This window comes from Peromyscus californicus, unplaced genomic scaffold, assembly GCF_007827085.1.
Source record: "Peromyscus californicus insignis strain IS unplaced genomic scaffold, ASM782708v3 Scaffold_19__1_contigs__length_69161282, whole genome shotgun sequence".
Taxonomy (NCBI): Eukaryota; Metazoa; Chordata; class Mammalia; order Rodentia; family Cricetidae; genus Peromyscus; species Peromyscus californicus.
In genome coordinates this window covers 26,432,740-26,447,997 of record NW_026294491.1, presented here as the reverse complement: position 1 = coordinate 26,447,997, position 15,258 = coordinate 26,432,740, and positions in this window count along the sequence as shown.

Sequence of the window (15,258 nt, the reverse complement as noted above, 5' to 3'; positions counted from 1 at the left end):
CAGTGTGGAATCCTCTAGAAACTCTTGCCTCAGGGGGTGCTGCTGTCTGTCACACGTTATATGGTAGTTCAGGCAGTGTGGACCACCCTAGTCAGCTTTGCCAATGGGCAGGGCCCAAAGAGAAGTCCAGCCATGTCCATGCAGGCCTGACCTTCTCCTATCAAGGCCTATTGACTGCAATACCAGCACACATTCCCTAGAGCCCCTGCCAAGCTTTGTGTGGGCCTGTTGAGGATGCTCATGGAAGGCATAGCTGAGATGTCCAGAGGGTAAAGAGATGATACAGCGGTGTAGAGACTTCAGTGTGGCGTCAGATGTAATAGCAGAGCGAACTCGACTGATTGCCACCTAACCACCAACAGGCCAGCGCCAGACTCAACTCCATCTCTCCTCCCAATAGCCACACCAGGGAAGTGTCACATCATACAGACGAGAAATGGCCTCAGAAAGCTCAGGGCCTTGATCCAGTTCCTGCGGATATAAATAATATCCCATGGGATGCAAACCTACCTGTCTGTCTCTGGTCTTCTGCCCCCAAATGGTTCTGAACATCCTAAGAATCACAGACCCCTTTTGAGGTGCCGACGAATGGCTGGTGTCCCCTACCCAGAGAAGCATACACAGTGTGAACTCCCAGCACACATTAGTAGTCTGTTTCCTGCATGTGTGTAGATGGTTATTCAATATCAACCGCGTGCAGTGTGCCCAGCTGCCTCCTACTCTTTGCTGACAAGCCTTCGGCACCGTGACTTCCTACCTTCCATGGAGAGTACCTTCCCACCGTGAGCCAAACAAACCACTCCTTCCTTACATTGCTTTTGCCCGGTACTTTCTCACAGCAGTAAGACAAGTAACTGATCCAGCAAATGCAGGAGTCGGGTTGTTTCTGTGCTAAAACTGACCGTGTGGTTCTTAGGCCTTTGGAACTGGTTTGCGGGTGGAATATGGAAGAGTTTGGAGCTGCAGGCTAGAGTAACCCTAGCATCCTGTTGGCAGAGTTTAGTGGGCCACTCCGGTGGGAGAGTGCCAAAAGAAATGCAGACAGTAATAAACTGAATCATGAGGTTTCAGAGGTGAGCAAGGACTCTTTTTGAGAACGGGGCTTGAGGTCACTGATTCTGTTTGCATTCTGCCCATGTTCTGAGAATCTAAAGTGGGGCTGAATTTTAAAAATAAAAAAAATAGTCTTATTTGCTTGGCTAAGGGAATTTCAAGACAGAATTTATATTCAGACTGACAAGCAGCTCTCAGAAGGCATCCATGATGAAATAATACAGGCAAAGATGATCAGGCCTGTCCCAGGGGTGGGTAATTATCACATACCCCAGGCCAAGTGAGCACAAGAATACACATACCCTTCCTGCAAAAGTTATGCTAGGGATGGACATATAGCTGAGTGGGAGCGTGCTTGCCCAACCTGTTCAGGGGTCTGGGTTCAATTCCTAGCACCATAAATAAGTCTCTTTAAAAACGGGAGAGTGTACTAGGAGTGGAGACGGTTTGCTCGGCAAGGGCCTCCCCCAGCACCCAGCTGTGGTAGGAGGAAAAGCAGCAGCTGTTGCTACATGCACCAGTGCCAAGCCATGGGCTCTCGAATCAGGAAACCACCCTGGGCAGCAGGGGACAGAGGGGCCAAGTTTCCTCTTGGCCCTACATAAGGGTGGGCAGCTTGAGCCGGCCCCACAGAGTTCATAGGGGTGGAGAAAGCTCCAGGGTATTGAAACAGAATGGCTCCGACAGAATGACTAAGGACTGTGGGAAGCCAAGTTAGTGCCTCTATCCACGCCACTGTCCCCAGCACTGACCTATGTTCACGACATTGTGGTGGTGTCCTGCCTGTCCACTGGAAGAAGCTTTTGTTATATAGATGACGTAATGCTAACCCCTGAGGGTTTTGAGGATCTGGGAACCCACTGGAGGGACATGAGAGTGTACCTGAAGGAGCAAGCGTGGGAAAATTAGTTTACAAAGGACACAAAGGCCAGGTATAGCTGTGGCATTCACGGGAGCTTCGCAGTTGGGTAAGGCATAGGTGCCGCCCACCAGGATGATTGGAGAAAATCTGCAACAGCCTGTGCCTGTAATTGCTAGAGTCACCAAAAGGTAAAAACAGGTGCTCCCAGAAGGTGATGAGTTGGGAATCCCTATGCTGGATCAGTTACCTCCCTTAGTTGGTGGCTATGGAGGCCCCTGAAAGCTCTCAAGATAATAAAAGGCGATTTTTATTGCTGTTGAATACATTCCATAACTGAATGCTAAGCCCTTTCGCTGAAGTTTGTAGGACTTGGAGAAATAAGGCTAGGACGGAGCTGCAAGCGTCCCTTCCCTGCAGCCTGGCTCCTGTAGTGCTGGGAGGGGCTACCAAGGTTGCGGGGGGGGGGGGGGGGGGGAGAATTACAGCCTGAAGTCCTATCCTGCTGCGGTTCCTGCCTGCGTCAAGATAGAAATGCCAGGCAAGACGAACCGCCTTGTACAATAGAGGCATGAGTGGTTATAGACAGAACAATTTTCTGAATGGACTTAGGCCCCTGCCTGGGGGAGACTCACATCTGGCGCTGAGGACTTAGACGGAAGCCTGTAACCAGGGCAGTCCAATGGGGAAGCAGCTGCTGCTGGTTTGTTAAATGCTGTGCCGGCTAAGGTGCTTCCCCGAGTTTGTGTTGACAGCCTGCGCCCGAGTGGGTATTTTTTTTCCACTTCCCCATTTCCTTCTCTTCCATTTGTGTTTTGTTGTAGGAGGGAGACCACCGAGACTTGCCAACAACAACATTCTGGATACGGAGGGATAATGAGAGGGTACCACCTCACTGGAGCTGGAGGAGACTATTTAGACATCTATGTCATCCCCTCCAAGGCTCAGGGACCCTTTTGGAAGGGGTGGGAGGATGGGAAGAACGGAGGTGCTGGAGGAAGGGGTGGAATATTGTATGGGATTATCCTGAGCCCAAATACCACCCCTCCCCATCAGCTCAGCTGTGTGCACTTATAGACCATTACCACAGCTGGGCTTGGGGACTGGTGGGGACTGCCGACATCCCTCGGAGAAGGAGTGCGTGGAAGAGTCTTTGGACCATCACCTTGAGTATCTACTCACAACCAGCTGTGTGTAAGTCTTCCCCAAATGCAGGTGGCCTCAAGTTCTGGGGAAGGGTTAGGGCACATAGGCGAGAGAAGACTCCACCCACACAGCGATGGGGAATCATCATCGGATTGGGTGCAGACCACCCAGTGTGGCTGTTTTAAGATCACCATGCTTGTGTCCATACCACCTCACCCATTACTCCACAAGGAAGCAGAATAAGAACATCAGTTCCCCAGAGTGAACTCGGGCGGAGTGATTGATACCTTGGTTTTGTTAGGTGTCAAGGAAACTCCGGACCACTGAGGTGTCTATTAACATATCAAAGCAGATGCTGGCTGCCAGGTTCTCAGCAACTCCCTGTTACAGGCTTCTCCTGGCTGGCATTCCTCAGCCCCTACCCTAAACTCTCCAGCCCAGGGAATGGGTTGGACCCTTCCTCCAGCTTCTCTTTCCTATATAACCCAGCCATCTTGCCTACGCCTGTCCCTTGGTCTCTGGACTCGCAGATACTCTCTTTGCCCCCCACCCCCACCATGGCCATGTTCATTCTGGACCTTTCCAGCTGCCTCTGTCTGTGCTCTCCCTCATATCTTCAACAAACCTCCTCAGCCATACCTAGGGAGTGACATTTCCTTACTTCCATTTTTTCATTCAGGTTTGTCCAGGGCCTCAGGAGTCCAGATGGTAGACGGTGTTTACGTCTCCCCCAGGGAAGGGATGTAAGCGACACACATCTTCCTCTGGTCTGGACTGATGGTTTCTAGGCCAGTTGTGAGCAGGAGGTTGGTTTGTGTTTTGTTTTTTCTCTTCCTCTTGCTTATTATATCAGCCTTGGGGTTTCTTTCTCCTGAGACGTTTCCGGTTTAGACTCTCTGTGGGTATCTGGTTTCTGGTTTGGGGACCAAAGGACTGGTCTGACTGAAGTCACACGCAGAGGCACCTGACTGCGGTTCCAGTGGTGGACTTACACCTGTGCCCACTGCCCACCCTTCCGGTGCTTATCTTCGGAGCTCTGCTGATAAGAATGTCTGGCCCCCCAAATTCACACGTTGAAATGTAACCTCGATAACAATGGTGTGAAGAGGTAAGACTTTGAGGGGGGCAGAAGGACGGTGTCCTCATGATTGGGGTTTATGCCAAAGAGCCCCGAGAGTGCGCGTCTGGCCCTCCCTCCTTGTGAGGACAGTACCTCTGCCAGCGCCTTCACCTTGGACCTTCAACCTCCAGAGCCGAGGGGAGTGAATGCCTCGTGTTCATAACGCCACTCTATGGTATGTGCTCACAGCAGCTGGATGGGCTCAGCTGGTTTCTGGCCCTGAGCCGAGCTCACCAGGCTTCAGCCTCTCCCAACCCTGGCTTTCTAGTCTGCCTACAGGGATGTTCCCCATGGCTTTCCACTGTGACCACTGCCTTGCCCCTCCTCCCCCATCTCTTCGTTTGTCCATTGTTACTGTTTCTGGAATGACGGGGCTCTCAAAGCAAGAATGCACAGCTAATGTGACCAGGAGCTCCGCCCCTTCCCACTGTGTGGACTGGACGCGTGGTGAAGCTGGGCCTTGGAGATGGCTGCAAGAGGCTTCCTCAGAAGGTGACACTCTGGGCTCCAGCCTCTCTGATTGTTGTCTTCTCCCCCCCCACCCCCTGGGGGTTAAGGGAGCCCTGCCACAAGCCAACATTTCTCCTGAGCGCGCTCCCTGAGGAGAGACTGTGGATAAAGATGTTTAAGGAAATGAGCCAATGGACGCTGGGAGCAGGGAAGAGCAGGGAGCATACATAGGCACACACAGACGTCTCTGTTTGGGCTTGCTGTCTAAGTGGGCACAGGAGGAAGATGATGCTAGCTGCCGCCCCTTCCAGATCTGACATGGTGTCTGCTCCCCATTGCTACCCGGCTAGCAATGCTGGCAGAAGACAGAAACCAGACTTGTGTTGGGACCACAAGCAAAGAGCTCATGTCTGATGACTGTCCCAAGCAGACAGTGTGTCCCATTAGGGAAGAGGAAGTAGATGAAGAGAGGAATCTTGATTTCTCAAAGGTTTTGATGTTTGCTTTGAAGACTTGAAATGGATTCTGGTTTATTGACTATTGGGAGTGGCTGTCTGAGATTTGGTTTCTGACAGGAAGGAGCTGGCCAGGACTTCCAGGCCCTTCTTATCGTTATGGCTCTAGGTAACTCTAGACTAGTGGTTCTCAAGCTGTGGGTCACAACCCCTTTGGGGGTGGAATGTCCCTTTCAGGGGTCACCTAAGATCATTGGAAAACAGATTCCTTACAAAAACATTACAATTCATCGCAGTAGCAAAATTATAGTGATGACGTAGCAATAAAATAATGTTATGACTGGGGGTCACCACAGCATGAGGAACTGTTTTAAAGGGTCTCAGCATTAGGAAGGTTGAGAACCACTGCTCTGGATCTCCCATCCCAGAGAGACCTCATCACCTTGGGCAGAAAGTGAAACCTTCATCAGATGATTTGAGTTCACATTACCGGCTACACAGGAGCTTCATCAAGGATTAGGGGTTGACTGTTACTGTTGTGTTGCCCCAAAATTCATGTTGAAATTCTGGGTTCCAGGAGTTTAGGATGCAGCTCAGCAAATAGAGTATGGTCTAGCCAGCATGGAGCTCTAGGTTCAATCCCTGGCACCGCATAAAGCAGGCATGGTATAAACCCAACTCTGGGGAAGTAGAGGCAGGAGGATTAGACAGTCAAGTTCAAGGTCATCCATGGCTACAAAGCAAACCTGGACTGGGCTAAATGAGACCCTGTCAAAAAAATAAAAATAAAAACAAAAAACAAACAAAAAAACTCAGTGTGTCTGTACTACTGTCCTCCTGCATATGGTTATGGTATGTTGTGTTTGCCAGCTGTCCCTCTTGAAGGGTCCCCTGGGTAGGATGTGGCCAGCTTGTCCTTCCCCCATGTGACTGGAGTGCCCCTCCCCCACGATGAGGTCATTATTCCCACCACCTGCTCTTTCTTTTCTCACTTTTCCCATGGTGGCCTGCATCTCCCTGCTGCCAGGCCCCAGATGGAACAGGGCCACTCTCTCTTTGAGCACCAAGGGGGATTTATGCTTATGCAGAGCTAGGATCCAGTCCCTCCCGGAGCTGGCCCACTGGGCAGAGGACTCTCAGACCCCGGGCTTTTCCGTGGATCAATGAGAGTGGCTTGCTTTGTGCTCAGTCCTAAGGAAGGCAAGAATTGGGGGACTTGTGGGTCATCTGAGATGGAACCTGTTCTTTGAGAACCCGAGGGCCAGGGGAGGCACTGGGAGAGAAACTTAGAGCATCAGGGCACGATGGTCCCGAGAGCCAAGAGCAGGGACAAGCGCTCAGGTCCAGTACTCAGTCAAGATTTGGAAAAGCGGGACACAGGGACAGCAGAACTCCTCAAAGCTGATGATGGACAGTCGTAGAAAGAGGTATCTCGGGGCTGGAGAGATGGCTCAGAGGTTAAGAGCACTGGCTGCTCTTCCAGAGGTCCTGAGTTCAATTCCCAGCAACCACATGGTGACTCACAACCATCTAGAATGAGATCTGGTGCCCTCTTCCGGCATGCAGGCACACATGAAGGCAGAACACTGTATACATAATAAATAAATAAATCTTAAAAAAAAAAAAGAAAGAAAGAAAGAAAGAAAGAGGTATCTCTTGATGTCGGAAAGGGGCTGAGTTCGGGCCGAGGTTGAGAATAATCGGCTTAGTGAGGACTTGCCTGAGAACTAGACATCTGCGCTCAGTGCTGGGGCAAACGGCAGTCTAGCCTCACCCTTCCCAGGCCTTGGTAGATGGGCTGGGTGGTTTTATGTCAACTTGACATAAGCTAAGCTAAAGTCATCTTAGGAAAGGGAACCTCAGTTGAAAAAATGTGTCCATAAGATCCTGCTGTAGGCATTTTCTTAATTAGTGATTGATGGGGAAGGACCAGCCCATGGAGGGTGGTGCTGTCCCTGGGCTGGTGGTCCTGGGTTCTCTAAGAAAGCAGGCTGAGCAAGCCAGAGGGAGCAAGCCAGTAAGCAGCAATCCTCCATGGCCTCTGCATCAGCCTCTGCTTTCAGGTTCCTGCCCTGCTTGAGTTCCTGCCCTCACTGCTGTTGATGAGGAACTGTGACATGGAGCTGTGAGTGAAATAAACCCTTTCTTCTCAAGTTGTTCTTGGTTGTGGTGTTTCATCATAGCAATAGTTACCCTAACTGAAGCAGTAATGGTAGCTGTGAACACTCTGGGTGCACTTTTTAGTTGTCCCCCGGGCCCCCCTCCCCGTTTTTTGTTTTTGAGTCAGCTCTCCCTGTGTAGTCCAGGCTGACCTGGACCTTGTGAATCTCCTGCCTTTGCCTCCTAAGTATTGGGGTTATGAGCATGTACCCACTACATCTTTCTCTCTGGATACTTCTAAGCAACCCAAACTGCGAACTCTATTCCAGATCCACAGGATCTCTCTCTGAGGACAAGGGGAAGCAATGCGTTTCAAAGCTGGCCCCAGAACCAGCTGTGTTAGTCCTCACAGTGCTAATATGGACCTGCTGGGCCAAAACCAACTGGGGTGGGCCCAGCAATCCTGGGTTTAACAAGCCTCTGGGGACAGGACAGTATGAGAGCCAGAGGGAGATCCGAACATCTATCTGGGGGGCAGGGGACTCGAGAGATGGCTCAGTGTTTAAAAGCACTGGCTGCTCTTCCAAAGGACCCAGGTGTCAAACCCAGGTCCCAACATCTACATGGCAGCTCACAACTGTCTGTAACTCCACTCTTAGGAAAGCTGAGGCCCTCTACTGGCCTCCAAGGGCACCAGGCACACCTGTGGTGCACAGACACATATGCAGGCAAAATGCCCATACACATCAAAATAAAATAAGTAAAAAAAAAATTTTTTAATTAAAAACTAATGTATCCAGGACTCGCAGACTGGCTCAGTAGTTAAAGGCACTCACTGCCAAGCTTGAGAAACTGTGTTTGGTCTCAGGGTCCATCCCACATGGTAAAAGGAAAAATTGATTCTTGTAAGTTATCCTCTGATCTACACACGAATGCCATGTTGCACACAACAACACATACACATGCACACAAACACAAATAAATAGCGAATAAACAAATACTGGTTCAGAGGATTTTTTTGTTTTGTTTATTTATTTATTTATTTATTTATTTATTATGTATACAGTGTTCTGCCTACATGCATGCTTGCAGGCCAGAAGAGGGCGCCAAATCTCATTTCAGATGGTTGTGAGCCACCATGTGGTTGCTGGGAATTGAACTCAGGACCTCTGGAAGAACAGCCAGTGCTCTTAACCTCTGAGCCATCTCTCCAGCCCCCTTGTTTTGTTTTTTAAACAGGGTCTCTCTGTACATAGACTAGCCCAGGCTAGCCTAGGCCTTGCACTGACCCTCCTGCCTCTGCTTCCCAAGTGCTAGAATTGCAGATGGAGCCCGCTTGGTCTTGTTTGGTTTCAGATGTAGTGAAAGGATAAGCATTGAGTTTGACGTCTTCTTCAGCAGCCCCCAGCTCATCTCCTCCTGAGGGGGAGCAGCCCTGCACCCTGAAGGAACAGTATGATCTTTGGACAGCTTTTCATATGTAAGGGAGAGAAAGGCAATAGCTGTCATTCCATAAACATCTCCACACTGTTCTCAGCCTCAGCTCTGGAGGCCAGCTCCCATCTCCCCCCACCCCCCCTGCCCCCCGCCCCGTGCATGCGTGCATGCACACATACACACACACACACACACACACACACACACACACACACACACACTCACAGCCATCTTGCCAACAATTGTAAAAACCCGACAAAGCCCAGCTTTTGCCCTCAGCTGCCTCTCAGTTCCATTCACATCATGTTCACGCCCTGCCAACCCCTTTCTTGGATTTTGGCGCCTTCCTGGTGCTGATTCAGGAGGAATTAATCTCTCATTTGGAGCAATAGTGATGGGATGTGGGTGGTGTGGGAACTTCTAGGAATCACAGCATTCTTTTTGTTGACTTCCTTTTAGCATCCCCACTCTTAACGTTTCCCTCCGCCCTTCCTGGGGCTCCTGCCAGCTACTCAGCCCTGTCTTGGGTCACTAGAATGTTATGCTCACCAGATGTTCCCAAGCAGATGACTGCAATGTCAATGTCAGGGCCGTGAAGGCGGCTGCTACTCTATGATTCTACTGCTTTTCCGGCATGTGTGTAGCCGTGTTGTATCCAGAGGCGACGCCTGGCATCCCTGGTGTCTATCTCAGTCCACCCATCTCCACTTCCGTTCTTCTATTTTCAAATCTCTTTGAGATGGGATGTTGCCCAGGGTGTTCTTGAACTCCCTATGTAGTCAAGATCCTCATGCCTCCACCTCCTAAATGCTGGGGTTGTTGGTGTACGCCACCACACCTGGTTTACACAGTGATGGGTACCGAACCCAGGGTTTCAAGCATGCTAGGCAAACACTCTACCAACCGAGCCATGTCCCCAGCCCGCAACTCCATTTCCGAATGCATGTCCCATGTCACCACATGGGCCCTGGTCTTCCCTTGGTTATGAAGCCCCCTCCTCTTTGGCATCCAGCTCTTTGCCTCCCGGTGTCCCTGGTGACGGCACCACAGGCTTTCCCTTGGCTCCTTCCCAGTCTGCTGAGCTGAGAGAGATGCCTTGGAGTTGTTAAAATCAGCCCCATCTTGGAACCAGATGTCCTCTACAAAAGAGGCCGCTGCCATGAGTGAGGATCTCTGCTCAGCTTCCCCGATTCCCTGTCTACTCTAATCTCATCCCTGGTTCAGCCGCTGCTCTGCCTCGCCTCCCGAACCAAGCATGAGGTTATGCATTTGCGTGGACTTCTGAGTCTCAGTGTTTGCTGGGCTGTTCTTCCAAGCCTTCTCTATGGAAACGTGAGAGGACTCTGGGATACCAAGGTCCTGGCGGGTGTGGGCCAAACCTCCTAGGAGGCCAGAGGGCGGGTGCCAACCTTGTAGAGGAGAGCTGGTGGGGTCAACTTTCTTTGAGGCTGAGTGGGCAAAGGAGTAGTGCTGTGGGATGTTCTGTATGTCAAATATGTTGCTAATTAGTCAATAAATAAAACACTGATTGGCCATTGGCTAGGGAGGAAGTGTAGGCGGGACAAGGAGGAGAATAAAGCTGGGAAGTGGAAGGCTGAGTCAGAGAGACACTGCCAGCCGCCACGATGACAAACAGCATGTGAAGATGCCGGTAAGCCACGAGCCATGTGGCAAGGTATAGATTAATGGAAATGGATTAATTTAAGCTGTAAGAACAGTTAGCAAGAAGCCTGCCACGGCCATACAGTTTGTAACCAATATAAGTCTCTGTGTTTAGTTGGTCGGGTCTGAGCGGATGTGGGACTGGCAGGTGAGAGAGATTTGTCCTAACTGTGGTCCAAGCAGGACAACTCTAGCTACAGAGTAGGGTAAAGTCCGCCCAATTGTAGTAGTTAGTAATCGTAACGGTAATTGGCCAGAATAGTGCAAGAAATGGTAAGGAATGTCAACTGGGCAGCATGGTGCAAAGACCTCCATGTGGGCACATTCGCAGCTTCCTCTCATCCCATGAGACTATTGGGCTTCATCAGTATTGCCTCTAGTTTGTATTTTAGCTGAAGCCTTGGGAGGTCTCAGCTGTTCGAGGATGGCTTTGAACCTGGACAGTCAGGCCCTGGAGTTACACACTCTTATATTTTTCCCCCTCTTAGAAAACCAAGTGGCTTTTGAAACAGATCTCACTCTAAAGCCCACTCTGCCTTGGAACACACTAAGTAGCCCAGGATAGCCTCAGACTTGCAGTGATCCTCCTGCTTCAGCATAAGCCATAATGTATGTATGTATGTATGTATGTATGTATGTATGTATGTCCCCAACAGAGTCTCATTTCATTCTCTTTAAAACAAGGTCTCGGCCGGGCGGTGGTGGCGCACGCCTTTAATCCCAGCAATCAGGAGGCAGAGCCAGGCGGATCTCTGTGAGTTCGAGGCCAGCCTGGTCTCCAAAGCGAGTTCCAGGAAAGGCGCAAAGCTACACAGAGAAACCCTGTCTCGAAAAACCAAAAAAAAAAAAAAAAAAAAAAAAAAAAACCAAGGTCTCAAAGGGTTGGAGCAATGGCTTAGTGGTTAAGCACTTTATCCTCTGCCGGAGGACCTGAGTTCAGTTCCCCATACCTGTTAGGTGCCTCACAATTGCCTATAACTCCAGCTCCAAGGGATCCAACGCCCTCTTCTTTTTTTTTTTTTTTTTTTTTTTTTTTTTGGTTTTTCGAGACAGGGTTTCTCTGTGTAGCTTTGCGCCTTTCCTGGAACTCACTTGGTAGTCCAGGCTGGCCTCGAACTCACAGAGATCCGCCTGGCTCTGCCTCCCGAGTGCTGGGATTAAAGGCGTGCGCCACCACCGCCCGGCTCCAACGCCCTCTTCTGACCTCAGTGGAACCTGCACACCTGTGGCATACATTCATATAGATACATACACATAAACATAAATAAAAATAAATCTTTGAGCCAGGTGGTGGTGCACATCTTTATTTCTAGCACTGGGGAGGCAGAGGCAGGCAGATCTCTGAGTTCAAGGCCAGCCTGGTCTACAGAGCAAGTTCCAGGACAGCCAGGACTGTTACACAGAGAAACCCTGTCTCAAAAAATGAAACAAACAAATAAAAATCTTTCAAGTTTTTATGCACAATGGTTTTAATGGCTGCAGAGAATCCATCATGTGGAAAACCATAATTCACTTACCCATCCTATTATTCAACACATGGTCAGGCCCCAATTTCCCACCATTATAAATCTTTAATGTTTAACAAACACATCTTAGTGCAAATTCCTGTAACCAGATCTACTGGAGAGCTTGGGACACGCTTGTTTTCAAACTGCCCTTTAAATTCTCCTGTCAGGGGTGTGTGTGTGTGTGTGTGTGTGTGTGTGTGTGTGTGTGTGTGTGTGTGTATGTGTGTGTTTTTCCCCACTCCTGGGGGTTACTTTTTTGCTTTGTTTTGTTTTTCGAGACAGGATTTCTCCGTGTAGCCCTGGCTGTCCTAGAACTCGCTCTGTAGACCAGGCTGGCCTTGAACTCAGAGATCAAACAGCCCAAACAGCCTCCTGAGTGCTGGGACTAACGGCATGTGCCACTATGTCTGGCATCTTTGCCAATTTAAGAGGCCAGGGTAGTCTGACTTTATCTTTCTAATCTGTGCTTGGTTTCGGCTCTATTCCCACGCTTGTTTCTGACTTAGGATAGGAGGAACTGCATCTCGGGTTCTTCTCATGCCCCCCCCCCCCAACACATTTTGCTCCGGCTGGCTGGCATCAAAGCCAAATTCCAAGCACAGCCTCCCAGGGCCACTGTCTGTTCATTGGTTGGCTGGGATCCAAACAGCACTGTTCACAGAGGCAGATGTCCGCAGGGAATCCACACAGCCAGAATGATGAACAAACGCCTTTAATTGTCCCATCACTGAGGACAGGGACTGTATCCAGGGCACTGACACATCCATGCCCCCCTCCAAGATGCAGCGCAGCTATTCTGAGGGCAAACTTGGGAACAGAAAGACCGAGGTTTGCAGCGGGGTTCCATATCACCTCGCTTCTCCTACCAAGCTGTAGCGTCCTCGACAGTGAAACGGGTTTGCTTGACAGGATGTGAGACCCTGGGCACGTTGATATGGGTCAGATCTGAGGTCCTGGAGGGTTTTGAGAGATGTACATTGAGTAGAAAATAATATTACAAACATAGCTTTCTTGAAACATTCACTAATACACAGCTGATCCTGTCACTGGCGAGAAGAAAAATCATGAGGGGTTCTAACCCTCTTCCTTCCCCGCCTCTGGCTGGGTAGCCACAATGTTTCTGAGCACTTGCACGTGACAACTTGCACGTGACAACCGCATCTCATCCTTACCATGGCCCTGTGAAGCAGACACCACCCTTGGCCCTATCCTGTTGTACAGATGAGGAAGCGCCGCCAAGAGAGGCTGAGAACTCTGCTTAAGGTTGCCACCTTACAGATGGCTCAGTATTCCCCACTCACATCCCACACCACAGGAAGCCAGCATTTTTCGTGAGGAAAAGCGTCCTTTTAATCTTGCTTCCATTTGCCCTCTAAGAGGTCACATGTGCCCCCCCCACCCCCGGGCTGTGCAGCAGCTCCCCCTGCTTCTGTGCCTGAGATAAAGCACAAGAGTGACCTTCTTGAACCCGTTGGAATGACTGACTGATAAGGCGCCCTCAGGAGCCACTGCCACAGGCAGATCTGAGTGGTGCAGTGTGGAGAGCAGGACAGAGTGGGTGAGCTGCCCCTGAGGTCACCCACTTCACACTGGACAGCCCATCGAGTGTACTAGGGAGGGACTGATAGAGACTTGGACAGTGAGCTTTGCTGTTCCGTGTTTGGGACCTTATTTGTGTAGATGATTATACATGAAGATCCTATTGATATTGGTGGATTTCCTGCATTGGGTAACCTGATACGGGACCTCTGTTCCTATGGACACACTGGGAACTCAGGAGCCGGGGCTGTGCCTCCTCCCCTGTGTCCCTGAGGCTGGTGTGGGTTCTGCATTCAGCAGGCTCCCAGTCAGGATTTGTGAGTACCTGCTGCTTCCTGCTTTGGTTCCGAGGAAATGGGGACCTCCAAGGAAATGGGGAGCTCCTTTAAGGATGACAATGTTCTAGAACCAGTGTTGAGAATGGTCCATTATGAATGGCATGGATATCATGACAAGTAAATCTCATATGGCACACATTTTATCACGATGAAAGAAAGACACAGGATGTTCTCCCAAGTGCCTCTTGGTCTCCATCACATCTATTCATTCCTTTTTTTTTTACTCATTCATTCACCCACTGCTCTGACTGGTCAGGCACAGAGTGGACACTGAGGAAGAATGATATGTCAAGTGCAGTCCCTCTGGGATTCCTGCCTCCATGGGCAAGTCCTGACGTATATCATCTCAACTGTCCCAACATAATCAGGAAGCTGTGGGCTTTAGACCCAGGGTGGAAGTGGCTTCCTGGCAGGTCTCCAGGGCAGGGAGAGGGCTGTGTAGGGGGAGGTGCTCTGAACAAGCCAATTCAATGCAGCATCTTCTCTCTCTACACAGAGACAGAGGCAGACGCACTTTTCCCTGGAAGGGAAACTGCTTCAGATCAACACCCAGTCAAGAGAAAAGAGAGCATTTTAAAAAGTTGAAATAGACATGGAGTCAATGGACAGGTCCCAGAGGAAGAAGAAATGTGCCCCTCCCCTCCTCACACATTGGCTCTGGGGGTGGCAGTCAGTGGACATCCAGGCTCTGTGTTACAGCCCAGTCGTGGTTTTCAGTAACTACCTGCAGGGCAGGCATTCAGGTCTTTCCCACCCCGTGTGTGTGTGTGTGTGTGTGTGTGTGTGTGTGTGTGTGTGTGTGTGTGTGTGTGTGTGTGTGTGTGATGTGTGTGATTGTGTCTGTATGCACATTTGCATGTGTGTGAGCATAAGTGTGCGTATGCACACACTCGCAAGAGTGCTCTTGAAAGGCTGGGGCTGTCCTGGGGGGGTGTTCTTTTCAGCCCGAACCCCTCCCTGTCATCATTCTCCTTAGCAACCTGCTCAGCTGTTTCAGTGAGGGCTTCTTTAAGGGCTATCTCAGACACCAGTTTCTCTGAAATAGCACCCTGACATGTTTATGCCCAGCCTACTCCAGAGTCCCATGCTCTGTATTGCTTCATGCACACATGAATTTATGGGAGTTGTAGCTCATCTTATAGATCCCAGCATCACATAAACTAGGCATGGTGGCGCATACCTGTAATCCCAGCACTCAGAGGTGGAGACAGAAGGATCAGAAGTTCAAGGTCATCTTCTATGACTATACAACAAATGCAGAGCCAGCCTGGCCTACGTGAGATGCCACCTCAAAAAGTTCAAAAGGGGTGTGAGCAGAAAAATTCTGTGGAGGAATCATAATGTTGATCGAAGGAACCAGGCTTTTCTCAGCACCTTAGATAAACTAATACACACAGTCATTTCTCAAGAGCAGCTGGGACACATCTACTCTAAATGTATACACTGTTGCAGGCTCCAGGCTACTCAGGTCCCAGATGATCCAGTTGCTTCCTCAATGTTTGTAGGCAACTATCTCAGGACCTCATGGGACCCAAGTCCTCCCGGTGTTGATGGGTTGTGATGTAGGGCAAGAAGAGTCAGGAGCCCTGAA